This window comes from Lupinus angustifolius, chromosome LG03 (genome assembly GCF_001865875.1).
Source record: "Lupinus angustifolius cultivar Tanjil chromosome LG03, LupAngTanjil_v1.0, whole genome shotgun sequence".
Lineage (NCBI taxonomy): Eukaryota > Viridiplantae > Streptophyta > Magnoliopsida > Fabales > Fabaceae > Lupinus > Lupinus angustifolius.
In genome coordinates this window covers 22,896,152-22,915,346 of record NC_032011.1, presented here as the reverse complement: position 1 = coordinate 22,915,346, position 19,195 = coordinate 22,896,152, and the positions used below count along the sequence as shown (strand labels likewise).

Below are 19,195 nucleotides of genomic sequence, written 5' to 3'. Positions count from 1 at the left end.
CCACTTACGGTCAGACGATCTCGCTCCGTGGTATCACGTATCCTTTTCTGGGCATCGCCCTAAATCATACATCCTTCTCGGAATACTTTCTTTAAAATTAATTACCGAGTTTGACTATTTAATTCAAACACCTTGAATACCTTACTTTTTAATTCAATTACGGTGTTATACTAAAGTAGTTTATATCACATACCCATATTAGGGTTATTACATACTCAACCAATCAATCCAAATAGTCAAACACAATTACTGTCTCTCGCCTAAGCGAGGACCTTTTACTCAAGCGAAAATTCAATCAACAATACCATTTTAAAACTGAGCATTTCTCGCTCAAGCGATAATTGTTTCTCGCCCAAGCGATTATGAAGCCAATGGCGCAATATTAGGTTTATGTTTATGTATGAAGATGTCATGACTCGAAATGTGATTATGAAGCCAACGAGACGATCGAAATTCAATTCCGAGTTACGGAACTCAAAAACCACTTTTTTTTAGCCGTACCGAGTGGATTTCGGCCCCGACAGTGGTTCAGAATCGACTGTCTCCGAAAATTACCAAAAGTTACCACGAACTAGGAAATAGAATTATAAGACTAAAACTCAACTAGAGTTTTGTCTAATTCTTTACTGAAAATTCCCAGAAATTCATTTTCGAAAATATAATTAATAAAATCTTATAATTCAAAATCGTAAAATTCGCGGTGTTACATCTCGCACATGTTAGAGTTATCGTTCGGACGACTTAAGAAGTCTTGTCTGTATGGAGCTCTCTCACTCAAGCAACAGTTGTCATGCTCAAGCGAGGGAATCACCATTTTTATAAGGCTCTTGTGGCTCAAGCGAGAGCTGTCTCGCTTAAGCAAGAAAAAAACTAGTTTTATTTGTGCATATTTTAGCTCAGGCGAGAGTTGTCGCTCCCAATCGAGAAAAGGTGTATTCTCAGGACATTTCTCGCTCAAGCGAGAGCTGTCTCGCTCCAGCGAGAAAAGCCTGAAACTTAGTTAAATTTCTTTTCTCAATGAAAAGTTTTCTCATTTATAACACATGTTTTAAGCCTTGAATTTAACAATTATCTCATACATATAATTCTTAGAAAAGTTATTTGAGCAATATTAAACAAGAATAATCATGACATCTTCATACATAAACATAACCTAACATAATTCGACATAAGAAATATTGTTGTACTTAATCTAAACAAAACAGACAATTGATTAAGTACAAAATTTCTTAATACCCAAGATAACTCCAAACTTGTGAGGGGGTTTGGAGGTCCTGAAGCATATTCGGACACCACTGTGTCACGATGTTTTCTCCCTCACCTAAGTGTGTCATGCAGATTGTTTCCTCGACTTCAGCTGAGCTTAATTCGTCGGGTCTCTTCTTGAACTCTTCATCACGCCAAAATCAAAATAACGCTAATTAGGTCACTTTGATAATTATTATTCTTATGAAATAACATTTTATGCGAAAATAAAACTTCCGATCTAAAATGAACTTAATTGCTTTCATCCACCCGATTCAAGGTTAGGTATTTCTTGAATCATTATTTATCATTGAAAGACTTACAACACAACGACACTTTCTAAAGTAAAGTTTTAACAAAACTTATAACGGAATTATGTCATAATCTGTGGATATACATCAGGTTAGTTCCCAGGAAAGAGAGGTGGATCGTAAAGACATACTTAAATACCAAGTATTTCCGGTAATGATAACTATTCATAAAACTTATCTTTTGCAAGTAAAACATCTTTATTAAGATTAACCTTTTTAAGTAAGATTATTAAGCTAGACTTAACATTTTAAAGTAAGCCAACTTAAACAAAATCAATACTTTTAAATCAAGACTTTTTAAGTCAATCTTACCACTTTAAAATAAGCTAACATAACCAAGATCAACACTTTTAAATCATTTTACTATAGACTTCATAACACTTTAGGTTTATAAAGTCAAGACTTTTTAGGTCAATCTCCTCATCTAAAGTATGCTACTAAAGAAAAAACAACTAATTTCATGATCATCTCAACACCTCCAAATTTTAGGATAACCTCAAGGGTTAATAGGTGTTGATTTCATAGTCATGAACTATAAATCATAAGTTAACACTTTTGCTACTTTACTACCCAAAACTTCATAACACTTTAAGTTTATGAAGTCAAGACTTTAATAAATCATCTTTTATCCCAAATCATTACTTTAACTTGGAAATCAAAGAATAACATATGCTAAACAACCTTTTACACATAATACCTTGTAAAATGAATTTTTTTCAACAAAACTCATCAACTTTTTGAACTTTCCAGAATGGACATAAACTCTTCTTAAACACAATAAAGGTTCCTTTGATGTTCAAATTATCACCTTTAAACACATTCAAATAATAGTTTTTCCATCTAAGAAGAACGAAGAAATTTTAAGTTTTACATAAGTCAAAAACTACACAAAGGTTCATATGATTTCATTATCATCCCCTTAATAAGTCAAAAACCACACAATGGTTCATATGATTTCATTGTCATCCCCTTTAGTCATGACTTACAAAATATTTAAAGAAAACAAACATAAACTCAACTCCATGAATAACATACTAAGAGATCATAATTTTCTCATGATGTATGTGGAGAAAAATGGTGAAGAGAAAAGAAAAAAAGAATACCTTAACTTTCTTTAGGAGAATTAGTATAAAAATGAGAGGATAGGGTAAGGTTTTTATTTGGTGAGTGATTTAGGGGATTATGGAAGCTTTGACTTTGCTTGTTTGACAAGCCATTGACCCATAATGTGATTAATACTCCGACTTGATTGATGCAATGTGACTTCGAAATTGAAGTCGTTCCCGAGTATTACCAGGTAACTTCCTCCAGAAAAATACGATCTTCTGATTTAGGTTTTTTGCTTGAAACGTCGAAACTTGAATTTCGAGGTGCAAATTTGGTGTCTATTTTGACTAGAAATAATATTTTGAAGCCAACGGAAAAATCAAAAATCGATTCCGAGTTACGAAACTCAAAAAATGGGTGAAAACTCGATAAACCGACCCGAAATCGTATCGGAAAGGTTTATTCTCCAAAAATCTTGAAAAAATAGGGCAAGTAAGAATATTATAATAAAAGACTAAAAATCAACTAAGGTTTAGCCTAAAACATTTCTTATTAATTTCTATAATTAATTTATTAACAACTAATTAGTTAATTAAACGTGCTCGAAAAAATACGGTGTTACAATTATGGGTTGGACTCTCTTAAAATAGTCTCCAACAGAGTCACTAGTTGTTGTGCCCCGGTTTTCGGCTACACGACTTTCTCAGAGTCGCCACTACATTTTTTTCAATCCAAATGTAGAAAAATCTTGTGGCTGAATGACATTGGGCCTTGGACTTTGATATCTCAATTCAGGAGTCAATTACAGACATTGACCCAAAATATCTCTTACCATTTGAGAGGATAAAACTTTCAAAGTAGTTTTGATATTTTTCGGGGTCCCTCTTTTCTTTGCTATATTTTGGATTGAGATGGTACAACTACGGAATTATTTTTGTTATTTTCAAGACCCTCGTTCTCTATGAGTCTACAATATTATTTATAGTAGAGAATTAGACACATTTTTTCAAGAAAAATAAATCTTCTAATTAAATAAATTGGATGTAATCAAGGAAATATTCCTTCTTTATAATCAAATCATAATTTCTTTGCTTTATAAGATTAATGATATTTCAAATGAGAAATTTGAAATTGATTATTTCCTTGACTAGAAATTTTCAAGTGAGATGTTTTTGAGTCCCACGGCACCCTAGAAAATTCTCTTTCTATTCTAAAATTAGCCCAATAATTTGTATCGAGCCAAAAATTATTGTAATATCCTGAGGCGACTCAAAATAATTATTTGACCCTAAAATTTAAAATTTATCAAAATCCTCTTTTTGTGCATCAGAATGATTTAGTGGTTCTAAAAAATCCTGAAATTATTGCATCACCTATAAATAGGTAAAATCAATCTTTTAAATCTTATAAAATCACAAAAAGAAATTTCGTGCCCTATTTTTTTAATTAATTGGAAAACGAACTTAGGAGAAAAAATCATTTGAACTTAGGAGAAAACGAACTTAGGAGAAAAAATCATTTGAACTTAGGAGAAAACGAACTTAGGAGAAAAAATCATTTGAACTTAGGAGAAAACGAACTTAGGAGAAAAAAATGCAATAGAATGAAATTTGTATCAAATTTACTTGATGTGATTTAATTTGTTTTGGTTATTTTCATATTGCAACCTTAATCTCAATGTTGACCGACTCTCTAAAGATTTAATTTTTTAAATCAAAGTGATTTGTGCAATACAATCAACTGCATAAAAAAATAATTTGATTTGCATATTTCCATATTGTAATCTTTAATTTATTTGATGACCAAATTTTTATGAAAACAAATATCCAAAAATTCAATTTTTTATCATTATATGAAAATTGATTTTTTGTCTAGAATAATTTTTGAAGAAGCATTTTTGAGCCGGACAAAATTGGATGTTCATATTTTTTACTATAATCTATGATTGCTTTTCTATCATATTATATTAATATAAATAATCTAATAGTTTAAAATATTTACATTGTTAGTGTAAAAACACTATTCATATATTAATTGTCATTCACTCTTAAATAAAAGTAATACATATGAATGATAAATAATATACTGATCATGACTTTAGTTACATTATTACATATATGTTTAATTTTATATGTTATAATAAATATATTATTATATATAGTCACAAACATATTAGAAGTTAAGAATGATTATTAAATTAGGCAATAAAAAATACATAAATAGATAAAGGTAGATTTAAAGAAAACTCTTTTAATTTATCTTGATTTTATAAACATAAAAATATACCAAATAACATTAAAATGAACATAATTTGAAGCTGATATAATCCCTTTTGATCTATGAGTAATGAAATAATTTCTTTCGAAATATGTGTCTAACATTTTCAACAAGTGCGCTCTAGAGAATTAAACTTTTGTCATTTAGTCTAGTACTATACTTGAAAATCCAGTAAGGTTTTACACAGTGACAGATCTTGATGTAAAATTTAGGAGAGACAACAATATAAGATTAATTGAATAACAAAAGTATAAAAAAATATATATAATTATATTAAAGTTTTAAAATAACATATTTATTCTAAAAGAAAATAACTAATAATGAAATACATTAAAGAAAAAATGTGTATTTAATTAAAGTGTTGCTCTTCGTTAAAGACTTCAACTCACTGATAATTGAATTAAGTGTAAAATTTTAACTATATATTTTTCAATATAAATCCTTATGTTGTTTATAAGAAATTCATCTTCTATTTAACTATATAGTTTTATTTGGTTGTCTTCTTGTAGTAGCTAAATCATAATATTTAAGATAAGATTTTTCGTATCGTCATAGTTCCACTTAATTTATAGATGGTTGAAAGCTTATCAAACATGAATGACTAAAAATATCAACAATAAAATGTTGAAATTGATATCTCACAAAAATTGTCTCTTACTTGCATTGAAGTCGATAGGATAAAAATTTTGCACCAAATTAAATGTTATCAATATTAAATGTTTTATAAAAATCTATAAAATTTTAAAACTTTTGCTACAAAATTTGACAAAAACAATATCTAAATCCATAATATATTTCATAAGCATAAAATCATTAAGAAATCAAATGAAGTAATAGTATTATAAAGAATGTCAATATTTACACATATAAAATAATTTTATCTATTATCTCTAATTTTTAAAAGGACCACATAATTTACATAAGGTAAAAATATATATTTAAAAAATAATAAAAATATTTAAGAAAAAATGAAATAAAATATCCAGGGGGCAGTTGCCCCCACCTATCTACACCCCAACATCTGCCTTTGGCTTTACATCACTAAACCATTGAAATACTTTAAAATTTAATATAGTCAATGAAAGTATTACACGTCACTTTAATATTGTAATGTAACTTTAGAATATGTACAGTAATAAAAATTTAAGTATATGGTATTTCTATATTTATACTATATAAAACCAAAACTTAAAATAACTACTACCATGATCTTATTTTCCTACTTTTCCCATAATATTTTTTATATCTAAGGTAAAATCATATAATCCTAGATAACTATAATTAATACATTTCACTTTAAGTTAGATATTATAATAAATACAAAAATTATAACATGAAGTACATCCAATAAAAAACATTCTAATTCTCTAAAATAAAAATACAAATGTAATACTTAATATCAGAAAATAAGAATGCGGGACGACAGATACGAAGTGTCTGTCAACGCACTAGTATATTAAACTGAAACTTTAACATCAATTTCAAGATATTTTAATATCTTTGAAAAAATTTATACAGTCAATACATCATATACTAGGTATGTGTATTATTTTTATTTAAGAAATAATAATGATTATTACATGAATGATAGATGATGCAGTAACAATGTAAAAAATTGTCAAGGCAAAAAATTAAACTCTTTTTTAAAATAATTAAAATAATGGGGATATAAACTTAACAAGGAAGAAACTTATCCAAAAACATAACTTTAATATTACTGAAGTTGTTATCATTTATAAGAGCAATCATTCAGCTCTATCTAGATTATCCATCTAACTCCAACTTTTTCATCATCTTCTAAACTCTTACTCTCAACCATTTTTATTTTCAATTCAAATATGGCTCGTGGTGTTATTTTAGTTTCTACCATTTTTATCCTTCTTCTGCTTCTAGTTGCCACGGGTAGGTCCTTCTTCATAAGCACCATCATTTTGCCATGATTCAATTATCTTCTAAATTAAATAAGATACTGTTATTTCCACTACTTCACCTACGTATCAAAATATTTTTTTTAACATATTTGTGGTATGTTACAGAACTAACATGCATTATTTAGTATCTATTTATTTTAATATGGTTTTGGTTCATGTAATTTTTTTTGTCTCAATACATTATTTAATATCTATTTTTTATCTTATTTGTAGTCATGTTTATTTGTATTTCATTAACAATGAAAACACCTAAGCCAACAACTTCATAGGATAGATTAAAAATATATTCTTAAAACTTTTAAATGATATAAAACCTAATCATGCATATTTTGTACACAAAAAACAATCTTTTTAAGACCACCAAAATGAGAATTATATTTATTGTATTTATCTATCCTATATGTATCATAACTTGGTTTCTTTTCATTACGGATTATAGTTCTTTATTGTTCAATTGAGTTATTTTTTTGTGACAAGCAGAAATGGGTCCTATAATAGCAGTAGAAACAAAGATTTGTGGGGCTATGAGCTCTCGCTTTTGGGGACCATGTTTTTCTAGTCCAAGATGTCCTCGTAAATGTAAAACTGAGGGCTTCACTGATGGGTATTGCATTACCTATCGCAAGTGCTTTTGTACCAAACCTTGCTCAAATTGATTCTAGTAAAATTGTTTAGAAGATGATTCATACATCACTTGTATTCATTCTCTCTATTTGAGAATAATCAGTAATGATACTCATTGTACCTAAAAAGATAAAATTATCCTGTTAAGAATAAAAAAGGTAAATATTTAAAAATCAGAAAAGAAGGGTTATGTGCATTTCATGTGGCTATGAAGGAATTAAGTGATTTTATTTGGGCATTTAAAACTTGAAAAGTAGCCCATAGAAGCACCCAATTAGACAACATGAAAAACATAGGAGAAATAGGTGAATATACTGTGTGTTTATCAACCTTAACTTTGTTAGTAAAATGTTATAAAATAGAGTAAATTACACTATATTATAATTCAATATTTCTTTATTATTTTTGGTTCGTTACACTATATTATAAGAGCGCTTTAAACAATATTTATTTAGAATTGTTGATGCATTTAGTAACAAAAAATAATAATGATAATTGATTTGTATATTATTTAGACTTGTCTACACAATATATCATGTTTTGTTTAGCTTAATTGCATTTATCACATTTTTTGTTTAAAAGATTACACTTCTTTCTTATGCAGGGGTGGTCAATGTAATGAAAGTTAAAAAATAGGGGAGGTTTGTGTATGTGTAGAAAAGTGAGGGGTGGTTTGTGTAATTTCACTAAAACTCAGGGAGTGTCAGTGTAATTTACTCTATAAAATATGATTATATTTTTAATAATTTTTAACTTTGGAACACAACCAATTAAATCAGAAGTTAAGTAAATACTTTGTTGCAAATTATGCTTTGATATAGTGAGCGTAAATGTCTTTATGGTTAGTAAGGAGAATAAAATCTTGTATACTCAATAATATGTACCCCTCTCTTTGCTGTAAAATGCATTACATTTCCACAATTACTTAATCTTGTCATTCTTTTAATGTCTACAAATTGTGAATAAAAAGGTGGTATTCAAAACTGGGTGAACATTTTTTTAAAAAAAAAAATTTTTGATGACATTCACCAGACCTCTTGCAATAAGAAATGATACTCAATTGTAGAAATCTGAAACAAAGCGAATAGTATTTTTATTAGAAGCAAATTTGCACTAAAAATCCAATACAGATTTTAATTTTGAATATATTCATTTTTTGGTTTTGAAGGACTTGCAATGAATGAAGACACCCGGATTTAATATACACATTCTAAACAAACCGATGTGGGGATGTATAATTTCATATAAAAAAATAGAAAGTATTTTCTACCTTATGAGACTGGTTGGTCTGAAGATAAATGTTGCCTAGAAAAATGAAAAGATTTGAGATTATAGGGACTTAGATGGTGGTGAGGTTCTTGGATTTGAGGTTATTGTTTTTAAGAGAATGGTATGTGTGAGTTTGAGAGAGAAGGGCTTGGGTTTTATAGTTTTTCTATCTAAAATGAAAAAAATGAGGTCAACAAACATATCCTTTAGTTTACTATCTCTTTTCTTTTTATATTGGGTTTTTCTCCACGGCCCATTATAATTTATAACCGAACTTTCCATCTTTATGAACAAGAGAATCTTTCACTATTTTTTTTGGCATCCTTCTAAATCATGCAAATCTTTATGTACCAGATCTGTTAGGGGAAGGAATATTCTATGTCCCTCTATAATGCGCCAAACCATATCCCACCTATCGAAATTCGCCACATCAATTCAAACTACGATCTCATATATCATATTGAAACTAACACAGTAACACAATCCTTTTAGGTTGCAACTCATATTCTTCTCCTTGAAGCTTTATGTCTGCCCCCAATGGTTTTCTTTCTCCTGTCACTCATATTCACCCATATCAAATGTCACTAGATTTAAGGATATTGTGTTAATCATACAACACCATGAAGAAATTGATGAATTTATAAACCACGGGATTCAAGGGGTTGGAAGAAATGGTAGAGTACTTCAGGTGTTATATGTGATAGGAATGTTCCATTTAAGCTCAAGGGAAAGTTTTATCGTATAACCATAAGACTCACAATGTTATATGAGACTGAATGTATGAGGTAAAATGTTAATATTAGGGAGTGGTGAATGTATTAGGGAAAATGTGTTAAAGTTGAGAATAAATTGGGAAATGATATATTTTATTTAACATACTTGGTTTATATAGCCATACATTCAACATAAATTCCGTAGTGTTTAATCAAAATCTAAACTAATCTCTGAAGACAAGAGCTTATTAAATAGAATTAAATGACAAAGTAACAACATGTATGACTTAAACTCTTAAGTCCCAAACTTAAGGAATTAATTATTTCATTCTCTCCCTTAAACTGCACTTACTCTCGTAAGTTAGTTTTATCTATTGCTGAACATACACCAAGCATTGCTCAAAGCTTATGAAATGAGTCATTCTTTAACGGTTTTGTCAAAATGTCAGCCAATTGATCTTGTGTATCACAATGCTACATCTTTATAACTCCATCATCGACAAGATCTTGCAAGAAGTGGTATCGTACATCAATATGCTTGCTTCTCCTATGAAAGACTTGATTCTTGGATAACTTGATAGTTGAAGTGTTGTCACACAAACTGGTTGTTGTGTTGTCTTCCAATGCATATTCCAGTTCTTGTAGAACTCTTCTCATCCAGAGTACTTGACATGCACATGTAGTAGCAGCAATATACTCTACCTCTATGGTTGAAAGAGTGACCCCTGCCTGTTTCTTTGATGATCATGCTACTGGTGCACATACCTCTATGTAGTCCACTCCATGCTTTTCAGAATATCCCTTTGCTACTAACTATGCCTTGAGCTTGTCTACTTCTCCGAGTTCATTGAATTTGGTCTTATAGATCCATTTGACTCCAATGCATTTAGCTCCTTTTGGCAGGCTGGTTAACTCACATGTTTGGTTTCTTTTTATTGCATACATCCATGGCTAATCTCCATTGTCTATTCATCACTACTTCCTCGAATGTTGATGAATCATTTGTTTCAATTTTTGCCATGTCCAACACAACTTCATCTTCTAAGTGTTCATTATTAACGATATAATCACTAAGGTAACTTGGAGGTCTTCTAATTCTTCCCTCATTTTCTCCTACATTACTAGTTACATCTCATGCATTGTTAGTTAAATTTATAGGCTCTTTAATTCCTTCCTCTTCTAATCTATTCTCATTTGTGGTATCTATATCATAATCACTCACATCATCTCCCTCATCTTCATCATCACTCCATACAAGATCAACCCCTATTTGTTTTTCATAATTCTCTCCCCCATTCCCATTGTTTCTTTTCTTCAAACTCAACATCTTTACTAACAATGAATCTTTTTTTTGGGGATAAAACAACCTATACCCCTTAGAGTCCTCACTCAACCCAACAATATACAAATAAAACTTCTTTTGTCAAATTTACCTCTATTGGCTTTTGGTATGTGTACATGAGCAAGGCATCCCCAAACTCGAAAATACTACACCGTAGGCTTTACACTGTTCCATGCTTCTTGAGGCATCATATCTCTAACTGCCAAGGTAGGGCATCTGTTGAGGACATAAAATGTCCAAGTTATAGCTTCTGGCCAAAATGTTTTGGGATCTTTCTTTGCTATAAGCATCGATCTCACCATGTTCATCATTGTCTTGTTCTTGCATTCAGCTACGTCGTTTTGTTGTGGTGTGAAAGCAGTGGTAAGTTGCCTCCAAATACCATGCTCTTTAAAGAAATTATTGAAATCATGTGAGGTGAATTCACCACCTCTATCGGTCCTGAAACTCTTAATATGATTTCCCGCCTCCTTTTCAACAAGTAAGTATACCCGTGCTTTACGGCTAAAATTATCAATAAAGCATAAAATATATTTATTCCATTGTTGGAGATTGGGCTGATCAAACCATAGATGTCAGAATGAATCAACTCTAAAACCTCCTTTGCTCTTCAAGTACTCTGTTTCAGGATTTCTTTTCTTTGTTGCTTCCCTGCAAAGCAATTATTGCATGCCTCATTTGTGTCCTCAAGTTGTGGAAAACCTCTCACCATCTTCTTCTCTTGAAGTATTTTCAACGCTCTGTAGCTTAAGTGACCATATCTCTCATGCCATAATTAGGACAAATTTGAGCAACTTAACTACAAGTAGTTATCAGTTCGTGCATTTAGTGTGGATTTGGTTAATAGTACAAACATTATATTAACACTCATCTTAGTTTCTATCAACAGTCCTTTCTCAGGATGACAAATTTTGCATATACCCCCTTGAATCATAATAGCCAAGCCTTTCTCTTGGAGTTGTCCTATGCTTAAGAGGTTGTTCTTAAGTCTAGGGACATAGTAGACCTTAATGACTATAAACACCACTTTGTTCAATAGTATCTTGACACTTTCTTTTACGGTTACTTCTATTCTAGTATTGTTTCCAAGCTTAACTGAATGCTTGAATTTTTCATTTAAGCTTGTAAACATACTTTTGTCTCCGATCATATGATTGGAACAACCAGAATCCAAGAACCATACATCATTTCCTTTTGCTCTAATTCCTCAACATGTGCCATTAGCAATAATTCCTCTTCCTCCTCTAGCTCCGCATACTAGGCTTGTTTGTTCCAATTTAGACATTCATATTGGAAATGTCCAATGTTGTGACACTTGAAACACTCCACAATTGCTTTGTTGAATGCTTGCTTACCTCTCCCACATCCTCGGCCTCTCGAACTTGCCCTTCCTCTGCCCCTAACTATTGTCATGTCCTCACTGCTCACTTTTAGTGCCTAATCCTCTCCTTGATCATGTCGCCTGCATTTTTGTTCATGAACTACAAGAGACCTCTATAATTTATCTATTGAGGTGTCCTTAATATCTTTAGAATATTCTATAGACACCACAATATACATGTACTTCTCCATGAGTGTTCTTAGAATCTTCTCTACCACTTTTGAGTCGTGCATTTGCTCCCTAGTGCTTGTCATTTGGTTGATTATTGCCATAACTCTTACAAAGTATTCAGTAATACTTTCACTAGACTTCATCTCCATAATCTCAAAGTCTATCCTCAATCTTTAAAGGAGTGACTTTTTCACACGAGCATTTCCTCCAAACTTGCTCTTCATGGAATCCCACACAATTTTGGTCGTACTTCTATCCAGAATCTGCTCAAAGATCATTCTATCAATAGCTTGATAATGGTAATGCTTTACCTTATGATCCATAACTCTGGCATTTTCTAGCTGCTCCCTTTGTGCTTTTGTTAGCAACGTTATAGTAGATGGATCTTCAAAACCATTCTCCACTATGCTCCGTAGTCCTTTGGCTCTCAACATGTTCTCCATCTATTGGTGCTACGAAAGCGTGTTGGGTCCTTGAGGCATATTAGAAGCACTGTCATTTTGTTCCTCTTGATTTTGCTCATGTTGCTCGCCACCTTCTTCCTCATTTGGTATATCCAAATTTATTGTAGTCCTATGGTCCTCCTGATACATCTATTCACCTCCATATTTATAAATGTTCATCTTGTGAATGAGATTCTCATGGACCATATGCTCTCTGAGATTCACAGCAATTATCTCCATACCAGATATGTGTTGAAAAACATATTTCCACAATAGGAATTCCCCCCTCAACAACAAATGTGTCAATTTGTTGAAAGCTTAATTCGAGTTGTTGCAAGTTTATTTATTTATTTATTTATTTTCGAGTGATGAGTGATGAATAATTTATTTAATTAGTGATTATTTATTTACTCCATTTTCGGGTTCCTTTTTACCATACCATAAGGTCGGTCTCATTTTATTAAGTTAACCATACTATTTGTTACGAAAGGTTGGTATCAAAGTGTAACACCCTAACTCAGTGGAATTAAAATAAGTAGACAAGTGAAGAAATGATATATTGTGATAGCAAAACCATTTTGAAAACGTGAAATAAATTTTTCCAAGTATCTCAGGTGTTACATCCTTCAAAACAATGTAAAATTTCACAACCTTTCATGGATAAAATTTAATATACTAACTCAGGTGTTACATCCTACAATAGAGCGACACACTACCTAGTCGTAAGAATTGTCTTTCCTTTCCTTCGGACGATGGCATGATAATTCTCCATCAAGTCATGTACTCCCTAAAATGTTAGGAGAGCAAGTACTTCCACATATGATATATTAGCGACACACAAAATATCAAATTCAGATATCATTTATCATTTAATCAATGTCACATAGATGTAATCAATGTGGAATGTCAATATCATGGGAAATGAATATTTGTTATGTCTATATTGATACAACTATTAGTCTCTTAATGAGTGCATGGAGAAATGATTTCAATAGGGCCCCTAGACTTAACATTAACAGCAATGGTACCAACATTTGCCGAGCCTGACCAGACCTATGCTGTTCTTTAGAAGCGAACATGACGAATATCGCGATGCTCCCACCATTGGTAACTCATAGACAAAGTACCATGCACTAGTAGCGTCAAAAACCCTTCAATCGGCAAAGATAGCTGCCATATCATCTTGAACACAACACCTTCTTGGCGGTGATAAAGGTCACCGCAGTTACTGCAAGGAGTTCCGTCGGTGCAAGGGAGCTATCCTATTCCTGAAAGATCAATCCCCATCCGCAATGTCCCGTCAACAAAGTCACACAGACAAGGTACCCCTCTGGGTTCTTGACACATCATTAGCAGTGTCGTATCTTCATGTAGACTATGCTACTAATAGTAGACATAGTGATATGGATTTTATGATCTGCATATGACATGACAATGGTTCTTTTAAGATGAACGAAGGGAAACTTTTCGTGGTAAAGACGTCAACCTTATTAAAACTGGATTTTGACCAGGAAAATCAATTTGTGTAAGTCAAGACAATTTATATTAATTTAACACTATGAAAGAATACAACTTTAAACTTAGGGTTTCTCATATCATTTTGTTTTGAGTTAGCAAACCAAACCTTTGTTTAAATCGGCATGCAAACATGCTTTTCCAAAACAATGTTTCACCAACTTTCTTGTAAAACACTATCTACATTTTCAAAAGACTTTAGCTAGCAAAATCTAAGTAAAATAGTTTCACTTCCCTTCGTTTCATTCTTCTCAAAACACAATCTTCTCAAAATTGATTTCGTCATGAATACCCATATGCCATGTCAAGAAAATGTATAGTGACAATTTTATCATGATGCGACAGTTAATTCGACAATCTCAAAATTCAATCCAATAAGGAAATACCCATTCATAATCAATATAATTTTCTCAATTAGTTATATCAATCAAGATTCTATTATCAGGATTGAACATTCTTATCAAGTATATAGCAATTTCACATTACTTGGAATTACCAAAACAACCTTAATCATACCAATCATTTCAACTCCTAAGATAAACCAATAATCATGTCAATCCAAACAAGATCACAGATTCAACATAAAATCATATATCAAATAAACTCTATTCAATCTTAAATTAGCAATTTACGAGTTAAAGGGCCTCAATACCTAGTTATTTCGACCACAAAAATAGTATTCGACTATCTCTGCCTTAGGCCTAGTTTAGAGATGCACGACTATCTTCGACATCATTTCTAAGCTCATACACGAAAGCTCTTCTCTCCATACCTATACCTTTACCGATCTTACTAATTCCTTGCCACAACTTGTACCTCTAACGTGTTAAACGGTTAATCTCGATATTTCGATTTTATTAAAATTATTAAGAAGTTGTCCTAACAGGGCTTTAGACAGGTGAACATATCCAAATATTTTATTTGGATACAATTAGAGTCTTAACTGGGCATGATGAGAATCTCGTAGATAGTTTGGGTTCAAGGGATCAAAATTAATCTGAAACATTTCGATTCACTCTTGAATGAGTACTAGAATTTGATAACTTGAAACATACATGAGTAATACTCGGGTGGAACAGAATATTTGACATATTTTAGTTCATCTTAGGAAGTTTAAGAACCTTTAGGGTTCTATGAACTCATCGACTTCGGTTAGAACTTTCGGCAAGGAGAATGACCTCGAGTTGTCATAAGATTCTCAAAATGAATGCTTTGTCCAATAGTTTTCATATGAAATTAGTTTAAATGGAATTGTATATTAAGGCTTGGGTTTATGTACTAAACATCAAGTAATGTTCAACCATGATATTTAGCCACAAGGCAATCATACACTACATCAATATAGAGAGCATAACACTTGAGTGGCTGATTGAAAACATGCACATTTTGTCATTTTAGAAAGAGTATTGAACAAGGAAAAAAATTTGTATTTTGAGGTTTTAGATTTTAGGATGGTAGAACATGGTTTGGAAGGCATCTTTATAGATTACCATAACCTCCTTTTGGACTAATCTACGACAAAATATGTTTTGGTAAAATAGGCATAACTGTCAAATGACTGAATGGATTTGAGAGAACTTTATCAATTTGGAAAGCTGGTTTGATAAGGAAAATGAAACGTACTTATAAGGCCTATGATTATGATTGGAAAGCACATTGTAGAAGTGATCTTTTTTACTAATCATAGTTTTGGAGATAATAAAAACTAGTTTGGATAAATTGGGCATAACTTACTCCCTACTTACCCAAAAATGACAAATTCTATATCAAAATGAAGCTAATGGAAAGGGTAACAAAAATCTGGGCTTGGATATCAAGAAAGATGTGGGGTTGAGTTCATTAACCTCAATCACCAAGAAATGAACCGAAACTCAGGATAGAGATAAAAACACATTGAAAATAGATTCTAAAGTATGACCAAATGACATGCATGTAGTAGATTTTTAGTTTCAAACATTCACACACACACTAGAACATCTAACCCCACCATATTAAGCTCATTGTCATGGTAAGAATGTGGGTTAGGGTTTGACAACCTTCTAACCCCAAATTTCAAAGGCTCAACACCTAAAACACAAGGGACTTGACATGCAAAAGCGAAAATAAAGTTCAATGGTTCGACAACCACTCAAATAGATGAAGAGAAAATCAAACAACAAAGAAACTAGCTTCATCTACATGTCACTAGGACTGAACTTTTAGAACAAAATTTCAAAGCTTCTAATTGAAAGTGTGCATGTCAAGAGGAACACTTTGGAAAGCTCTCCTTGAACGTCATGGTTTTGATGAGGACAACGTGTGCCTAAAAGTGCTTGAAGATAACCAACAATTCAACGTGCTTAAGTCTTTTATTTGGTACTAGGCTTAGACTAGATTCTAGTTTAAGTTGAGTCGAAGGCTTAGGGCACCTAATACATGTCTCACATGCATTTATCTTTAAATCATTTCATCCATGAGATATGTTCATTTCATAATATGTTCATGCATTACATAAATACATGTATATATGCATTCTAGGCATAAAACTAAGTGTCAAACATGTATTATCTAAGTGCATAACATATTTGATGTTTTCTATTTGAAAATACATATTTTATTTAGTGTTAATCGATTAACCATACCTTTAATCGATTAACCCAACTGCTGTGTAAAGTGGTTGCCACTGGAACACGTTTTTGTAATGCAGTTAATCGATTAAAGGTTTACGTTAATCGATTAACCTAACTGATTTTTAAGTTGTTGAAACTGAAAAACTGAAAAACAGAATCAGTTATAATTTTTAGTCCCGTTAATCGATTAAGAAGGCATTTAATCGATTATCTGGGGTTCTGGACTGATTCTTTATAAACTGCGTTTTCAGAATTAATCTCATAAGTTGCATGTTGCATTTATTAGAGAGTTAGAGCATTCTACGTGTTAATTGCTGCATCTATTTGTTAATTGCATTAGTGAGTTTAGAAATGAGAGATTCCTTGCTTTAGGATTGAGTGCATTTCATGTTATAATCTCTCACGTTTTCCCTCACATGTTCATGCATATTTTGATGCGTTTTTTCATGAATTTTATGATTCTGTAACTTCTGTTTTCATAACTAATACTTGTCATTTCACATGTGTTTGTGTTAAATGTGCATTAGAGTAAAGCCTTCATGTTGTATTTGAGCTTAGGTATAGCTTAATATTACTCTTGTAATTCTTGTATAATTGTTGTGAAAGGGAATCTCTTGGTGTCGTATCACCAGTAGAGATTGTGTGTTTCTTCATAGCTTAGAGTGTAAGAAAAGGAAAGAACGAGAGATTCTTTGGCTGGGGCTACGCCGAAAGAAACGTTTTCTTTATCGGTAGGAAGGGAGTCAAACCATTGGATAGTTTCTTTGATTTCTTGTCATTTGCTAAGTGTTGTAATTGGATAATGTGTTTGTAAATTACATTGATTCGATTATAGTGAAGGAAATCTCCCAAGTCAGCCGGGAGGCCTGGATGTAGTTTGCAGTGGACAGCAAACGAACCAGGATAAAAATTCGAGTTGCAGGATTTGTTTCTCTCTCTCTCTTTACTGTTTTCAATCGATTTAATTTGTATATTTGATTCAACTAATACATTCTGTTCTTTTGTTGTATTGCAAGCTATTCTGATATACAAATTTGTAAGCTCTGTATTCGTTCTGTTATCGGTTATTTGTTTCGCATTTAATCGTTTCTGTAATTGCTTACTGGTTCTGTTTAATCGATTAATATTCCTGTGTTAATCGATTATACTGTTTCTATTAATCGATTAAAATAGTTTCTGTTTAAAACTGTTTTTTGTGTTAATCGATTAAGACTGTGCTTATAATCGATTATCCTTTTCTCCTTAATCGATTAAATAGGGTTGATTCAGCATTAAGTGTTGATTTGCGAAAAGCGGTAATTCTAACCGCGACACCTATTCAACCCCCCCCTTCTAGGTGTATTGTAACCACTGATACCTAACAAGTGGTATCAGAGCTAGTACGAAGTGCTAGCTCAACCGCGTATTCGTGATCCTAAAGGGAAAAGGAATGGGTTCTTCAAATCCATTTGGTGGTGATGGGTCATCCATTAATCGACCACCAATATTCAGTGGTGAAGGGTATGCCTACTGGAAAGTGCGCATGCAAATTTTTATTGAGGCCATAGACTCGGATATTTGGGAATCCGTAGTCAACGGCCCTTACGTTCCACAACATCTTGTGGACGATCAACCTAAAGATAAACCGAAAAGTTTATGGACCGATGATGAGCGCAAAAAGGTCCAGCATAACCTGCGCGCCAAAAACATCATCACATCGGCCCTATCATATGATGAATTCTTTAGGGTCTCGCAGTGCCATAATGCGAAAGAAATGTGGGACACTTTACAAGTGACTCACGAAGGCACTAGCGAAGTCAAGCGCGCAAGACTGAACGCGCTGACCCACGAATATGAGTTGTTTCGCATGTTACCAAGCGAATCAATATGTGATATGCAAAAGCGATTCACTCATATTGTCAACCATTTAGTTGCTCTCGATAAATCATTTGCTAGAGGTGAACTAACTAATAAAGTTTTGCGTTGTCTTGACAGGAGATGGCAACCAAAGGTGACTGCAATTGTTGAGTCTAAAGATTTAGATTCTATGCCTTTAGCTACTTTATTTGGAAAACTTCAAGAGCATGAAATGGAGTTGGGTCGCTTGACCATGAATGAAGAATCAGACCGGAAGAAGAAGAGCATCACTTTGAAGGCCACGACCTCCAAAGACAAAGAAGAGAAAATTGATGATGAATCTGATTCCGATCTAGATGATGAAACTATGGGTCTCCTAGTCCGAAAATTTAGCAAATTCATTAAAAGAAAAGGAGGACTCAAAAAGTTTCAAAAGAAGGAAGCGAAAGAGTCAACCAGTAAAGGCAAGAATAACAAGGAT

The 19,195-nt window shown here is 32.2% G+C and overlaps 1 protein-coding gene across 2 annotated transcripts in view; it reads right to left on the bottom strand.

The window, feature by feature from the left end:
• The window catches only part of LOC109343721 (GTP-binding nuclear protein Ran-3-like), a 32,988-nt gene that overhangs the window by 566 nt on the left and 13,227 nt on the right, over positions 1 to 19,195 (bottom strand). The gene's annotated exons all lie outside the window — the stretch shown is intronic.